This window comes from Lactuca sativa, chromosome 8 (genome assembly GCF_002870075.4).
Source record: "Lactuca sativa cultivar Salinas chromosome 8, Lsat_Salinas_v11, whole genome shotgun sequence".
NCBI lineage: Eukaryota > Viridiplantae > Streptophyta > Magnoliopsida > Asterales > Asteraceae > Lactuca > Lactuca sativa.
Window position 1 is genome coordinate 67,617,862 of NC_056630.2, and position 13,937 is coordinate 67,631,798.

Sequence of the window (13,937 nt, forward strand, 5' to 3'; positions counted from 1 at the left end):
ACCTTGCAGGTGGTTAAGTCCTGGCTTGGGAAGTGTTTCGCTATGAAGGACCTTGGAGAAGCTGCTTACATCCTAGGGATAAGGATATTGAGAAACAGGAGTAAAAGACTAACTGGACTTAGTCAAAGTTCCTACTTGGACAAGGTGTTGAAACAGTTCAACATGGAGAATTCCAAGAAAGGTGACTTACCCATCCAAAGTAATACCAAACTGAGTAAGAATAAGAGTCCGAGTACAGAGGATGAAATAGTTGAGATGAGTCGAGTACGATATGCTTCTGCAGTTGGCTCGATTATGTATGATATGAATTATACTCGCCCTGATGTGACCTTTTTTTGAGAATGGTCAGCAGATATCAAGGGAATCCTGGTAAAGCTCACTAGACTGTGGTAAAGAATATTATTAAGTACCTATGTAGGACTAAGGATTGGGTCCTTACTCTTGGTGGGAGTGATGACTAAGAGTCATAGGGTATAGTGACGCCAGCTTTCAGACCGACAAAGATAATTTCCACTCTCAGTCGGTTTGGGTTTTTACCCTGAATATAGGAGCAATAGCTTGGAAGAGTTCCAAAAAAGAGACTGTAGCTGATTCAACGTGCGAATTAGAGTACATAGCATCAAGCGAAGCGTCGAAGGAAGCTATATGGCTGAAGAACTTCATTGGAGACCTTGGAGTTGTTCCAGCTATTAAGGAGCCTATGGAGATTTTCTGTGACAATGAGGGTGCGGTTGCCTTAACCAAGGAACCAAGGGATCATGGAAGATCTAGGCACATCGACAGGAAATAACACTTCATAAGACATCGGGTGGAAGAAGGATTCCATGGTAAAGAGGGTATCATCATATGAGAACCCAGTAGATCCCCTTACGAAGGGATTGAGTAGGGTTAAGCATTTGCAGCGTGCAAGGAGCATTGGGCTGAAGGATGATATTAGTTTTAATGAGTAGATGGCTATTTTGAAACTTGTAATAGATAAAATGTAATTGACATTTGATGATTAAATAAAAGGTGTTTTATTTATGAGTAAAGTTACTATCTTGTATCAATTGTTTACTATTGTTTCATTTTGCATGTTTTGACTTCTAGAATAATTATATTATTAAAACTGTCCACAGTCGATCATACTTTGGAAGTAGGTATTGAGGCAAGATTGTCATGAATTTGGCTTGTAGATTGTCTAAAGTGTTTTAGACATAGCAAAAGATTGCTACAACATTCATGGGTGCTCATAAGGTCTTAGTATTGAATTAAACCCACACTCACTTGAATCACTTCATGGAATTTATCACGAGTGATCGTTAGACGATAATATAATATAAGTCTTCAAACCAAGATATATGAGTTGTTGACTATGAGTTGGTTGTACATTGATAGTGCGAATTTGGCTTGTATGATTTAACAAATAGTTAGTACAAGCATATAATGTCGAAGTTTATTTGTTCCTTTTAATTCTTGGAGGATTAAAAGCGATATCTTCGGCCCCTCGATGATTTTGTTTTGACTTATGTGGCGGGCCCGATCGGGACTAAATTGATGTGTTCAATTAAGTTCTCTGTCAAATAAATCGAAAATCGAAAACAAACTGCTGGACAATAAGTATGACATTGTTCCATGTATTTGTCCGACTGATATCTTGAAGAACAGAGGATTATATGATCCATTATCTAAAGGACGCGTCGCTGACTGGGCCAGAGTTCGACAGTGGCTTTTAAGAGCTACGATTGCTAGTCGGTTTTAAGTCATACTTGCAGTTATAGTTATTAGACTTATCCAAGTAGGAGTCTGTTGGATTAGGTGTCTAAGTCATAACTATAATTGGTATGTACTTGAACCGAGAGTAGCATGGTCCTTTTGGGTTGCCTTCACCAATGCAATTTGATTGGATGGATTTTTGAGAATAAGGTTGTTTGTGATTTTTTAATATATTACAAGTATAATATATTCATAAGAAATCATATTATTTAATTAGTATTGATTAAGAATTAATTTAATGATCAAAAGAGGCTAATTAAATATACAGATAATGATTTGTTAAATCAATAATTCTTATAGTGTGGGCCAATGATCCATGGTTATTTAGGATGGGTTAAATCAACATGGATAGCCCATGGAAGTTTAACCCATGGATCCTAAGTAATATGAAGAGTCATGGTGCATTAGACTTTGCATGGATGTAACCCTAGCACTTGTCACACTATAAAAGGAACTCCATAGAGCTAAAATCGGTTGCCACATACATTCTTGGAGAGTGTGAATCGATTTTGTGCTAAGCAACTTATTATCTCAAGCCTCCTTTTTCACGTGGTGTTTGTGACACATTAGAGGCCTCACATTTGAGGTGCTAAAGTTTTTGAAGGCCAAGAACTACAAGTCCTACTAAGAGGTAAGTTATCTAACTAGTTATGTTGTTCAATTTTCAAACCGTATGCTAGTTAGGATGTATGCTTTGGAAAATCAAATTGCATGTATAATTAGAGAAACATAGATCCAAAGCATCTAGGGTTACATGTGCACCATAAGGTTGTTAGAATGCTCAAAACCCTTCATATATATATATATATATATATATATATATATAGGTTAGCGGTAAGCGCATTATTAGTGGCAAACCGAGATGCAAAACAAATTCCTATATACTTTGTAAATTGAGTCTTACAAGGACCAGCGATTGGGTATTCAAATATGGAAAAATTAGCTCTATCCCTTGTCACTACTGATAGGTGATTACGAAGATACTTATTGGAACACACAATAAAAGTATTAACTAATGCACCCATAAAGCAAGTACTGCTCATACCAAAAAAATCAGGATGCTTGGCCAAATGGGCAGTAGAATTAGGGGAGCATGAAATCGAATTCACACCACGAACAAGCACAAAGGCATAATCCTTAGTATACTTCTTAATTGATACCACAGAAAAAACAGAGGAAGCATTAGTCAACGGGCATAGTAATAAACGCGAGCAAATGAAATAGTCAAACAAATATGAATAGATTCTACATATAGATGGTTCCTCAAGTGTTGATAGCGCGGGAGCTAGATTAATCTTGACTAGACCAACCAGAGAAGACATCACCTATGAATTATGTAACGTCCCGATTTTTAACCCAATTTTTTCATTTTTATTTATTAAAATATATTAGAATATAATTACAATGTGCGGAAACCATGTTGCTAATGCACGTGTGTACATCTGAGTCTTGCCCTTCTCACGAATCACAGAAGTACCTGAAAAATATTTTTATTCAATTGGGTAAGCATGAGGCTCAGTGAGTTCCCCAAAATACCATATATCATAATACATATACCGGGACCCGCCCAATAAGCATATAAATGAGCCCCATTCAATGAGCATATAAGCAGGCCCCGCCCAAACTACTTAATGGGCCCCGCCCAATCACGAGCCCCACCCGACATACATAATCATATCACACATAAAGAGACTACGCTTTCAGGCGCTACTAATACATGCATATAGAGGCTATACAACTAACTTCGAGTATACTAACATTAAGCCCTAGAGACTACACTATCGGATCTATTCTACTATAGCTCTTATAACCTAATGCACATGGATACGTATTGTAATATATAGTATAGTGAGATAACTCACCTGGAAAATTATATAGAAGATTGACAGCTTTCTGGTGATCCCACTGGTCGGCAACACGCCTAATAGGTATTAACAAAGATTTTAGTAAAAATCGAGAAAATAGAGTGGGCAAATTCCGACCCAAGAGCTCCTTCTTGTCGGGTTCCTTGATATTCTAGAGCCTCACTAATTTGCTCTACAACCCAAAAATATAGGACTCGAGGTGAAAAAGGACTCCTAGAGAGTTTTTGGAGTGAAGAAAGGGGTGTAAAGCAAATGAAATCAGAGCCATACTATTTATAACGAGAAGGCACTCCATACTACCAGGCGTTCCACGACATAGGGTAAGTGGTTTGGGTAGGCCGCCTGATGCCACGTGTTCACTCTTGTGCCTCCCATGTCGGGTAAAATCATAGATCTTCTACAAAACCATATCTCTCTCATATAATCTCCATTTTCAATATTCTTTGTATCCACATGTAGTTATCGATGAGTACTACAAATTTCTTTTAGACTATGTCGGCTAATTCTCAGGCCAACTTAAATTTAACAATCCGAGAAGATTATATTGTTAACGACAATGTAAAATTCATAACACTTTCATACGAACTTCGGTCTTGACTTTATTTTTATCGAAGAGATCTTCAAATCTCATTTAGATTGTTTTTCCTAACAATCGATTGATCTTAATTTCGGTTTCTGTGATGCACACTGTTGCGACGAAACTTCAAAAAAAAAATCATAACTTCCTCATATGAAGTCAAATTTGGACGTTCTCTATATGCACGCTCTCGGTTTTATGACTACTACAAATTCCGTTTAGATTTCTTAGGCTAATAAACAACCTATCTGAAATTCACTTTTTATGATATGCAAAGCCGAGCCGGTTTAATTGCGAAACTTCAAAGAAGCATAACTTTTTCATACGAAGTCGGGTTTAAGCATTCTATATATCTACGGAAATCGTATAAATGTTTCCTACATGTTTATAACAACTACTTGAGCTAAATAGTGTTATATATCATTTTTGAATTTTATAAATGACGGTTTATATTGAATCCTACTGAAAGGTGAGAATGGGATGTTACCACTCTCCCCCAGTTACAAAGATTTTGTCCCCGCAATCCTGCTCCTAGCACACCTAGACATTATCTTATTCAAGTTATCGAGATTTTCACATCGAAATTTCTCGTAGAACTTTGTTTTCTACCTTAGACGTACTCCTGAATTCCTCGCGAAGTCTTCCAAAACTAGGAACTCGTCAATCTAGACTTCCAGAATTTAGTTTGTATGACGAATGATCACCTTCATATGTGAGATGTCGATTTGTCCTTTCGAATAAGAATACAGTCGACTCGTTATAACGCGATTAAGTGGGAAAATTTATCAACGATATACTAATAGAATCTACTTTTCAAAATATGACTCTAAAAGAATTTTGGCGTATCCCTTAAAACATACACAAATCTTGATTGCAAATGGTTTCTTTACCTAGTTAAAATGTTCCGTCAACCTAAAACTTAATCAAGACTACTAAAATGGATTTATTGGCTTGAAAAAACTGGAACCATTATTCTAATATTGGTGACGGACTCATTATAAGGCTTGCTCCTTTTTCAACTTACTAGATCATAATGATCACTAGGTCACCAATAGCCTTCTCGACGGGCTTTAACTACTTTACCTATATCAATGTATAACTATTGCTCGAGTAATTTGTTTCTATACCTGCTCATGAATCGTCATAATACTAACCAACTACTGGGGTTTTGATATCTTGTGTAAAGGAGATTTTGAGAATGTAGATGGATGATTCCTTTGGGAATGATATTATAGTTGTTAGAAGAGGCAGAGTAAAGGTTACGCAAGTAGGAAAAGATAAGAGAGTTCTTCAAAAGAACTTAAATATAATTCATGAGGGATTAAGAGTAAGAAATTCGTGAGGGATTCAATAGAAGAAAAATTTGTAAGGATTCGCAAGGGATCAAAGGAAGAGAATTAAGTCCGGATGAGTGTACCCAGTAATGCTAGGGTGATGTCGTTCCCTCGTATGATAGATGAGGCTATCATATGAGATTGGACCATTAGGTCTAGATGAGAATAGAATGATAAGGCATGAGAAGATGTGAATAGAGGGGTAAGTGTAAGAAAAGTACATGAAGGCATGCTAAGATTTAGAGTATGAGAAGAGCATGCACAAAGTATGAGAAAAGAAAAGAGATATGATGAGATATGACTAAGGGACAAGAAAAGGGAGGAAGTGAGAAGAGTATGAGAGTTGTAAAGATTGGTAAAATAGAACATGAGAAGGATTCGAGATCAAATGATAAGAGGTGAGGATAAAGTATGATATGAGCCTAAGAAGAGGCTAATAAAAAATATGAGCCTAAAAAGACTTTTCTAAATAATCAAACAGGCCAAATCAGTTTCAATATCTCAAATACTTAAACAATCTCCCCCTAGATGTTGAAACTGATGAAGATCACGATTATGATCTTCTTGGCATTTCTTCCCCCTAAATTGTGAGACTCATCAGCACATGGGGTCTTCAAAGCGAGAGAAACAAATATTATCTTCCAAATACAAACTCCCCCTTGAATAATCATCACTCCCCTGTGAATATTCAATAAATACCAACAATCTTTGCTAGCTCATAGAGTAAGTCGTATAACCTGTTCTGTCATAAAGAGCGAATTTGCCAAAAAAGATATTCAAAACCTGTTAGATTTGATGAAATAAATCCCTTTTGAATATTCACGATTCTAAAAAAAAATAAAACCGGAAAAATAACAAAAATTAATTTTGTATTTTTTGATTTTTAAATATTGGAAAAAAAGAATAGAATAAGAGGCAATTTATTTAGAAGGGATTAAAAAGAATAAGACCAAAGAAAAGGATAAGAAATGAAAATATTTTGATAAAAAGCGTAAAAAGTGGCAAAAACCCAAGAAGTTGTGAAAAATGGGATCTGGGGTTAAATATGTTCATATGCATAAACGTTGGGGGCTGGAACTGAAAATATTATCCTCGTTTAATCTGAAGAGCGACGTAACTTTGACTTTTGAAAGTCAAAATCAGACTACCGATTACGAACCTCCGATCCCGAACTCCATGAATGATGCGAGCGACGGATATTCTCCGAACGCAAAACCTGCGAATCGATTTAATTCCGAGACCAAGAACTGCGAATCTATTGATTAAACATCCGATTCCGAGCCGACTGGAACTCCGAATCCAGGTTTGTTCCGAGTCAAACAATCATACTACGATAGCAACTCCGAATGCAATGATTGCGAATCTTTAGCACCTCCGAACCTAGAACTGCGAATGCCTCCGAACGCTCGGAGATGAAATGTGAACTGCGATTTTGATGCTTCCGATTCCGATTGTGCCAATGAGTTCCGATTGCGAATTGTTCCGAATGCTTGGAGTAGCTCGGAACTTGTGTCAATAACCGATTTTGAAGATGAACTCCGATTCCGAGTCTTGATTTTGGTTGCGATTGAGCACGAACTGCCGATGGTGAACATGAAATCTAATCGTGAATTTACAATTTCCAAGTTGAACCCTTATTTTTTTTAATGAAGTTGCAGTTTCTACCCAGAGTTATGAGAGTGCCCCATTTTAGTGTTTAATTGTGAATTTATCCCTTAAAGTTTGAATGGACTCGCAATTTTTACTCAACTTCTGAAAGTACATCTTTTTGGCAAGAATTTCGAATCTGACCCTCTTTTTTCCAGTACACTGACAACTTCCACCCCTTTTGCTGAAATGTGTCAGATGGCAGTCCGTTTTTTTATTTTTTATTTTTATTTTTTTTCTTCAGAAAATGTCCTTTTTCACATTTTCTAGCTTTTGTCATTTCTAACCATTAAAAATCAATAAAATTGATTTCTTTAACAAAATTTTTCCTTTTTGACTCAATTTACGTCACCTTTCATTTGTCCTTTTTTTCTTTATTATAAAGGACAAAACTTTTGGTACCCATTTAAGATTCAAGATTGAAGTTGGTTTCTTGCACAACTATTTATTTGAAGAGAATCAATCATCTTCTAAAAATAATACTCACTTTTTAATTGGAAAACAAAAATTTCCATAGATTTCATTAAACCAACCAAATTCTCTTTTCTCTTTTCTCTAACTTCTAACATATTCATTTGAAGAAAAATTAAATTTTCTTTGAACATTCTTGACTTCATCTTTCTGAACCTTTTCACATGCATTAGGTACTTGTACCTTGGGCATCCAAACCTTCTTCATTTTACTCTTGTTCTTGTTCTTGTTCTTTTTGTTCTTCTTCTTTCTTTTCTGATTTCTAGGCTTCAGAAACGAATTTCGTATATGAACAACCTCTTCATCTTTCGGAATCTGAACATTAGAAACCATTGATACACAAACTTTTGGAGTTTGATAAATTTGAACATCTTGAAGTATTGACTTTCTATAAGGAATCATTCCTTCAAAAACATCATTAAAACATAAAAAGTCATTTGTTTGAGTTCCAATTGAACAAAACTTCTTCACATTCATGACTTCTGAATTTTTGCAATGAGATTCGTCTTCAGAACATCTAGATTTGGAATGTAACACTTCTAAAAAACATGAACCACTTGACTCCCCCTCAACAAGAACATTTGGACTCATCTTTTCTTTAGATACATGAGGAACATTATGAACTTCACCAAGAACACCAAGAACATCTTCCTTTTTCTTTTCAGCTATTTTCATCTCAAAAATATGTTGTTTATTTTCTCGATCTAAATGTCTATAGATAATACGAAATTGTTCTACTATTCTCTCATCCTTTTGTAATTCACGGTCATTAACATGTGAGTATTCAAATATTTTCTCATCAACAAAAAATTATATAACTTAGTAACATCCCTCAACATATAATCACCAAGAATATGAAACATAGTCACTTTTTCGACACCATAGATTGGTTTAGTAACCTTTAATCCAAGTTCTAAAATGGAGTTATAGAATAAAAGATCTATTAGATCTTCAACAAGTGACAGAACTTGAAGAGAGAGAAAGTAGATCTGATAAGAATTCTAGAGTGAGAAAACGGATCCGAGATGGTTTCTAGAGAGAGAAAATAGATATGAGATGATTTTTAGAGAGATAAAGTTGATCTGAACACAAATACTTTGACAAAACACAAAATTCTTCTTCTTTTTCTTCCAAAACATAATTCAAGAACAAATCAGATGAAATAATGAGTACAAGATAACAGATCTGAACAAGATTTTGCAATAAAACGAGGTATTAGACTTTTTTCTTTTCAGAAAGCTTACAAAACTTAAAGAACAAGGTGAGATTCATGATAAATTATCGCCATAAACAAGATCGATTCTTACAATAATCACTGAGATCTACAAGAACCCGATCTGATACCACATGTTAGAATAAAAATAGTGTAGATCGATAGAATTCAAACAGGTATATGAATCAAGACAAGAACACAATGATTGAATATATGTTGAATGATTAAAAGTCACTATCTTAGAAGAACTCGACAAAAAACTTCTACTGTAAAGGCAGTTCAGGGTAACAATCGATACTAATCATGGTGCATGCATGCACTATAAATAGTCTAACCCTAGCACATTAATATCGGGTGGATATGCCTAGCCCGTTTACAAAAGATAGATTAAAACAATACAATACAATTATTGACACAACACTAACTAACCCAACTATAGCAAGCAAGTTTGTTGAAAGAGGTTCGTTGGGATAGCTTTCCGAAAACTATGTCGTTTCGATTTTCTGAACCATGGGATAAAAATAAATGGAAATTACATTTGTCATAACCTATATTGACGACTTGTCGTCGACATAAGTTTTTAGAAGAAAGTGAAATATTCTCCGTTCCCGTCGAATCAGTGGCGACGACATGTCATCGACATAACTCTCCAGGTCAAACATTTTTGGTAAAAGTTACATGTCAGTAGCCGTACTTTTAGCAGTGATAATAGTCGTTGGGATATATGCCGTGTCCGAAGGTAGTTATTCTTGTAATGGAATAAGGAATTTGAGATGAGTGATCTGGGAAAGTTGTTGTATTATCTTAGAATTGAAGTCCATCAACATGAAGGTGGAATCACATTGAAACAACCAGCCTATGCTAAGACACTACTTAAGAAAATGGGTATAAAGGACTATAATGCATGTCAACCAGCCTATGCTAAGACACTACTTAAGAAAACGGGTATAAAGGACTATAATGCATGTCAACCAACTTACGCTAAGACACTACTTAAGAAAACGGGTATGAAGGACTATAATGCATGTCAGTGCCCCATGAAGCCTAAGTTGGAACTAACCAAGGATAAAAATGGAAGTTTGTAGAATAGATTCTACTGAATACAGGAGTGTGGTTGGTGCACCAAGGCATTTAACCCATACTCGACCTTATATCTCAAATGTTGTCGAGTTGGTAAGCAGGTTCATGGAGAGACCCACGGTTCAACAATTGAAGGTTGTGAAGCATAACCTGAGATATGTGAAAGGGGCAGTGGATTATGGTCTGATTTATGAAAGAGTTAGTGGTGAAGACATTGTTATCGGTTACACGAATAATGACTATTCGATAGATGTGAATGATAGAAGATGCACGGGTGGAATGACATTCTACCTTAGTGTAAATTTAGTCACTCGGGCATCACAAGTGTCGGTGTGTTACTCTTTCCACCTATGGAGTTGAGTTCAAGGTAGCTACTACAACAACATGCTCAGGAATTTGGATAAAAAGGTTGCTTAGCGAGATACTCCCTCCGTCTCATATTAGTAGTCCATGTTTCCTTTTTGGGTTGTCCCAAAATAATAGCGTACTTCTAAAAATAATATTCATTTTACAAAAAACCCATCATTATAAGTTAAACTACTATGAAATTAAATACTATAATGGAATTAAATGCAACAAAAGGAGACTGTCATTTCATTTAATAAAGTTAGTGATAATTAATGTTTTCTTAATCTGTGTGTTTTTTTGTCTGTGGACAATAATTTTGGGATGGATGGAGTATTAAATTGCAACATCAAACCACATGTATTGTACATTGACAAAAAATATGCTCTTGACCTAGTAAAGAACCCCCATGTTTCATGGGAGGAGTAAACATATCGATACACAATTCCATTATATCGGAGAATATGTTGAGAATGGAGAAGTCACAATTCAACATGTGAGCAATAATAAGGAACAGTCATATATTCTCACGAAATTGATGGAAGAACCGAGTTTGAAGAGATGAAAGACTTGCTCAGAGTGAAGCAAGTAACCACTTCTTGATGAAGGTGGAAAATGTTGAAATAATCCGAAAGCTTAAAAGATTTACCTTGTTTAATTTTGAATTTTTAGTTATTATCGTTTTCATGCAATTTAGAGATAAACTCAATAGTAAGTTTTTTGTTTTCTTTATAAGTAAGAACCTTTGTTTTGATGTTTACGTAAGTTTTATGTTCAATAAAAACCCCAGAAGAAAGTTGGATGAAAATACCCCTCTTTCGTTTCTTCTTGTTCTCTATTTCCTCTGTTTTTCATTCTTGTAGATTGAATCAAGCAGGATCTGTTTACAATTTCAATATTTTTTCCAACTAGTACTAAGTTTTTGAATATTTTTATTTATGGAGCCCGTATTCACAAACATCACCTGGGTGGTTGAAGATATACTTATATAAGATATGATGAAATCCAATTTAGTAATCTCGATAGGTTCTTGGTGTGTTTTAAATTTGTAAGTAGATGGACCAATGCTTCTATAAATGATTTTCTTAGAGAATTCTCGAATAATTGTGTTGTGGTGTTATCTATTTCTTCACTCGATTTTGTTTTTTTTCAAATTAAAGCTTTATAACACATGCATATCGACTACTAGTCTTTTCTCCATTTTTTCTAAAGTATTGTTGATCCACTGCCTCTTTCATTATTGTTGACTTATCACTGGCATCCAAATTAAAAAAAACTTTTAGGGACTAGATGAAATGTTACTTATAATTTGAAAACAACTGCAGATTTGAGTTTGTTAAAAAAATCAACAACATTAATGTAACGACAAAATCCAAATGGTTGTGGTCAAAAGAAGGAGACAATTGACTTTGATTGAAAAAAAGTTTAGTATTGGATTTAGAAGTTTCAAAAATAATTAACCTAAAAAAGAGCAAGAATCAAGTGGCCAGTCGAGGGTAACGAAAACTAGCATTTTTTCTTTGGTGACAAAACTGGAAAAATGGTTCTTGTGGTATGCAATTTTTTCGGAAATGGTCCAAACCATGAAAGTTTTGGATTGGAAATCCTTTTGAGCATGTATGTATGTAGTTTTGGTCTCTCAGAAAATTAAAATGACTAAATTTCCCTTATTATATTTATTTTCCTTTTTTTATAAGTATTTATATATATTAAATACAGATACATATACCCCACTTCTCTCTCTCTCTCTCTCTCTCTCGTTTGAAGTTCACCCTTTCAACAAAACTAATATTCACATATGTAAACTAAACATCACCATTTCTAGGCAACTTCATCACCGTTCTTTCCGCTTTCACTTTCAATAATTTCTCCAAATTGCTCACAAGATCTGATACAAGAAGAACACATGTCATGTATTCCCCAAATTGAAAACCCTCAATTATGCAAGTCCTTTCTTCTTCCCTTCACTTCCTGTACTCTTCTCTGCAGTACCTAAAGCACCAAAATAATCCTTTACAATATCTTCAATATATGTAAAATCACACGCCACAGTTCTATGATTTGAAACTTCAAAGATTGGAATCGATTTCCCTTTTAAGATACCTCGAGTGAATACTCCATATTTGGTCTTCCCCAAGGTCTGTAAATAGTGAAGAATCTCGAACCAGTTAACTATAAACCATATATGTGTTATATGTGTGTGATTTCTTCATTTTTTTTGTAGTGACATATAAGCTTGCTGGTTGATCGGTTCGATCATTTTCGGCAAAGGGTACTTTGTTGTTTAATCCATAAACAGAACTGGATGATGCCTAAACTAGGTATGCCAAAAACTTATGTGGGACCCCGATTCCATACGAGATTAATTTTTCTAAAAAATTCGGGGGCCGGGGCGGGGGTGGGATTAAACTCCGTTTTATTTTCAGGATTAGGACGGGAGTGGGTATTTCCGTCCCGTACTCCTACGGGGGTTCGTTTGTATATATATATATATATATATATATATATATATATATATATATATATATATATATATATACATATATATAGACAATAACAATACATTATCTAATTTTTGTTTTATTGGCTTTCATCCACTTCACAACATACGATACAATAGGGAATTGGTAATTTATTTTTATTCATGTCATACTTTTTTGTAATTTTGGATTTGTCGTATTTTATATTTATAAGTTTTTTTTTGGATTTGTCGTTTTGTAATGTTGGATTTCTAATTTTTTCTTTGTTATTAAACTAGATTTTAAGCTTTTTTTATGAAAAATAGTTTTCTTAGCCCAAAATATAACAATTTTTTAGCAAAAAAAAGTCAATTTTAAGCCTCTAAAATGGGGAACGGAGGTGGGATCGGAGGTTATGAAGGTATTCGGGGGCGGGATCGAGGACTATGTATATAGGGACGGGGCAGGGGCAATAACTGTTTCGGGGGTGGGGACGAGGGCAACTATTTCCGCTCCTGTTGGGTCCTGTTGACATTCCTTGCCTAAACTATAACAAGTTGTAGATTAGCATTTTTACAGATTTCGAGAAGATTAATAAGGCCAATGGTGTTATTAAGAACATAATAATTTGGGTTTTCCATGGTGTATCAGACACCAACTTGAGCTACTAGAATTAGTAATCCAGATCACCGCCACCTACATACCACCAATGTTCACCACCACTCACTCACCGGTGATCAAATTCAATCTACGACACCACTAAGAAGCATGATTTTTTACTTGAATCTGTGAAATGTAAATGAGTTTTTTTAGGTTTTTGTTTTCTTAAGTATCAATACAAAAAAGGGTATAAAAAAACTTGGTGGTAACTATAGCCGTCGAGAAGAGGAGAGGGCCAATGAGTTATGAAGAAACCATTAAAGAGAGAGAGTTGTGGGATTTTTTAATATCTATTAAATATTAAATTTTTTTACTAAAAATAAGGAAGAAGGGTATAATAGTATTTTCAGTATGAACAAGGACCAAACTACATATAAACATGCTCAAAAGGACCATGAATCTAAAACTTTCATGGTTTGGACCATTTTTCCAAAAAAATGAATACCACATGGACCACTTTTGTAGTTTTATCTTAATAGTAATATTTTTAAGAGGTGAATCAATGTATTAATTGATGGTAATGGTTTGTGG

General features: G+C 34.8%; 1 pseudogene; it reads right to left on the reverse strand.

The window, feature by feature from the left end:
- Positions 1 to 7,733: 7,733 nt before the first annotated feature.
- On the reverse strand, positions 7,734 to 13,432 carry LOC128127720 (uncharacterized; annotated as a pseudogene).
- Between the last annotated feature and the right edge of the window lie 505 nt (positions 13,433 to 13,937).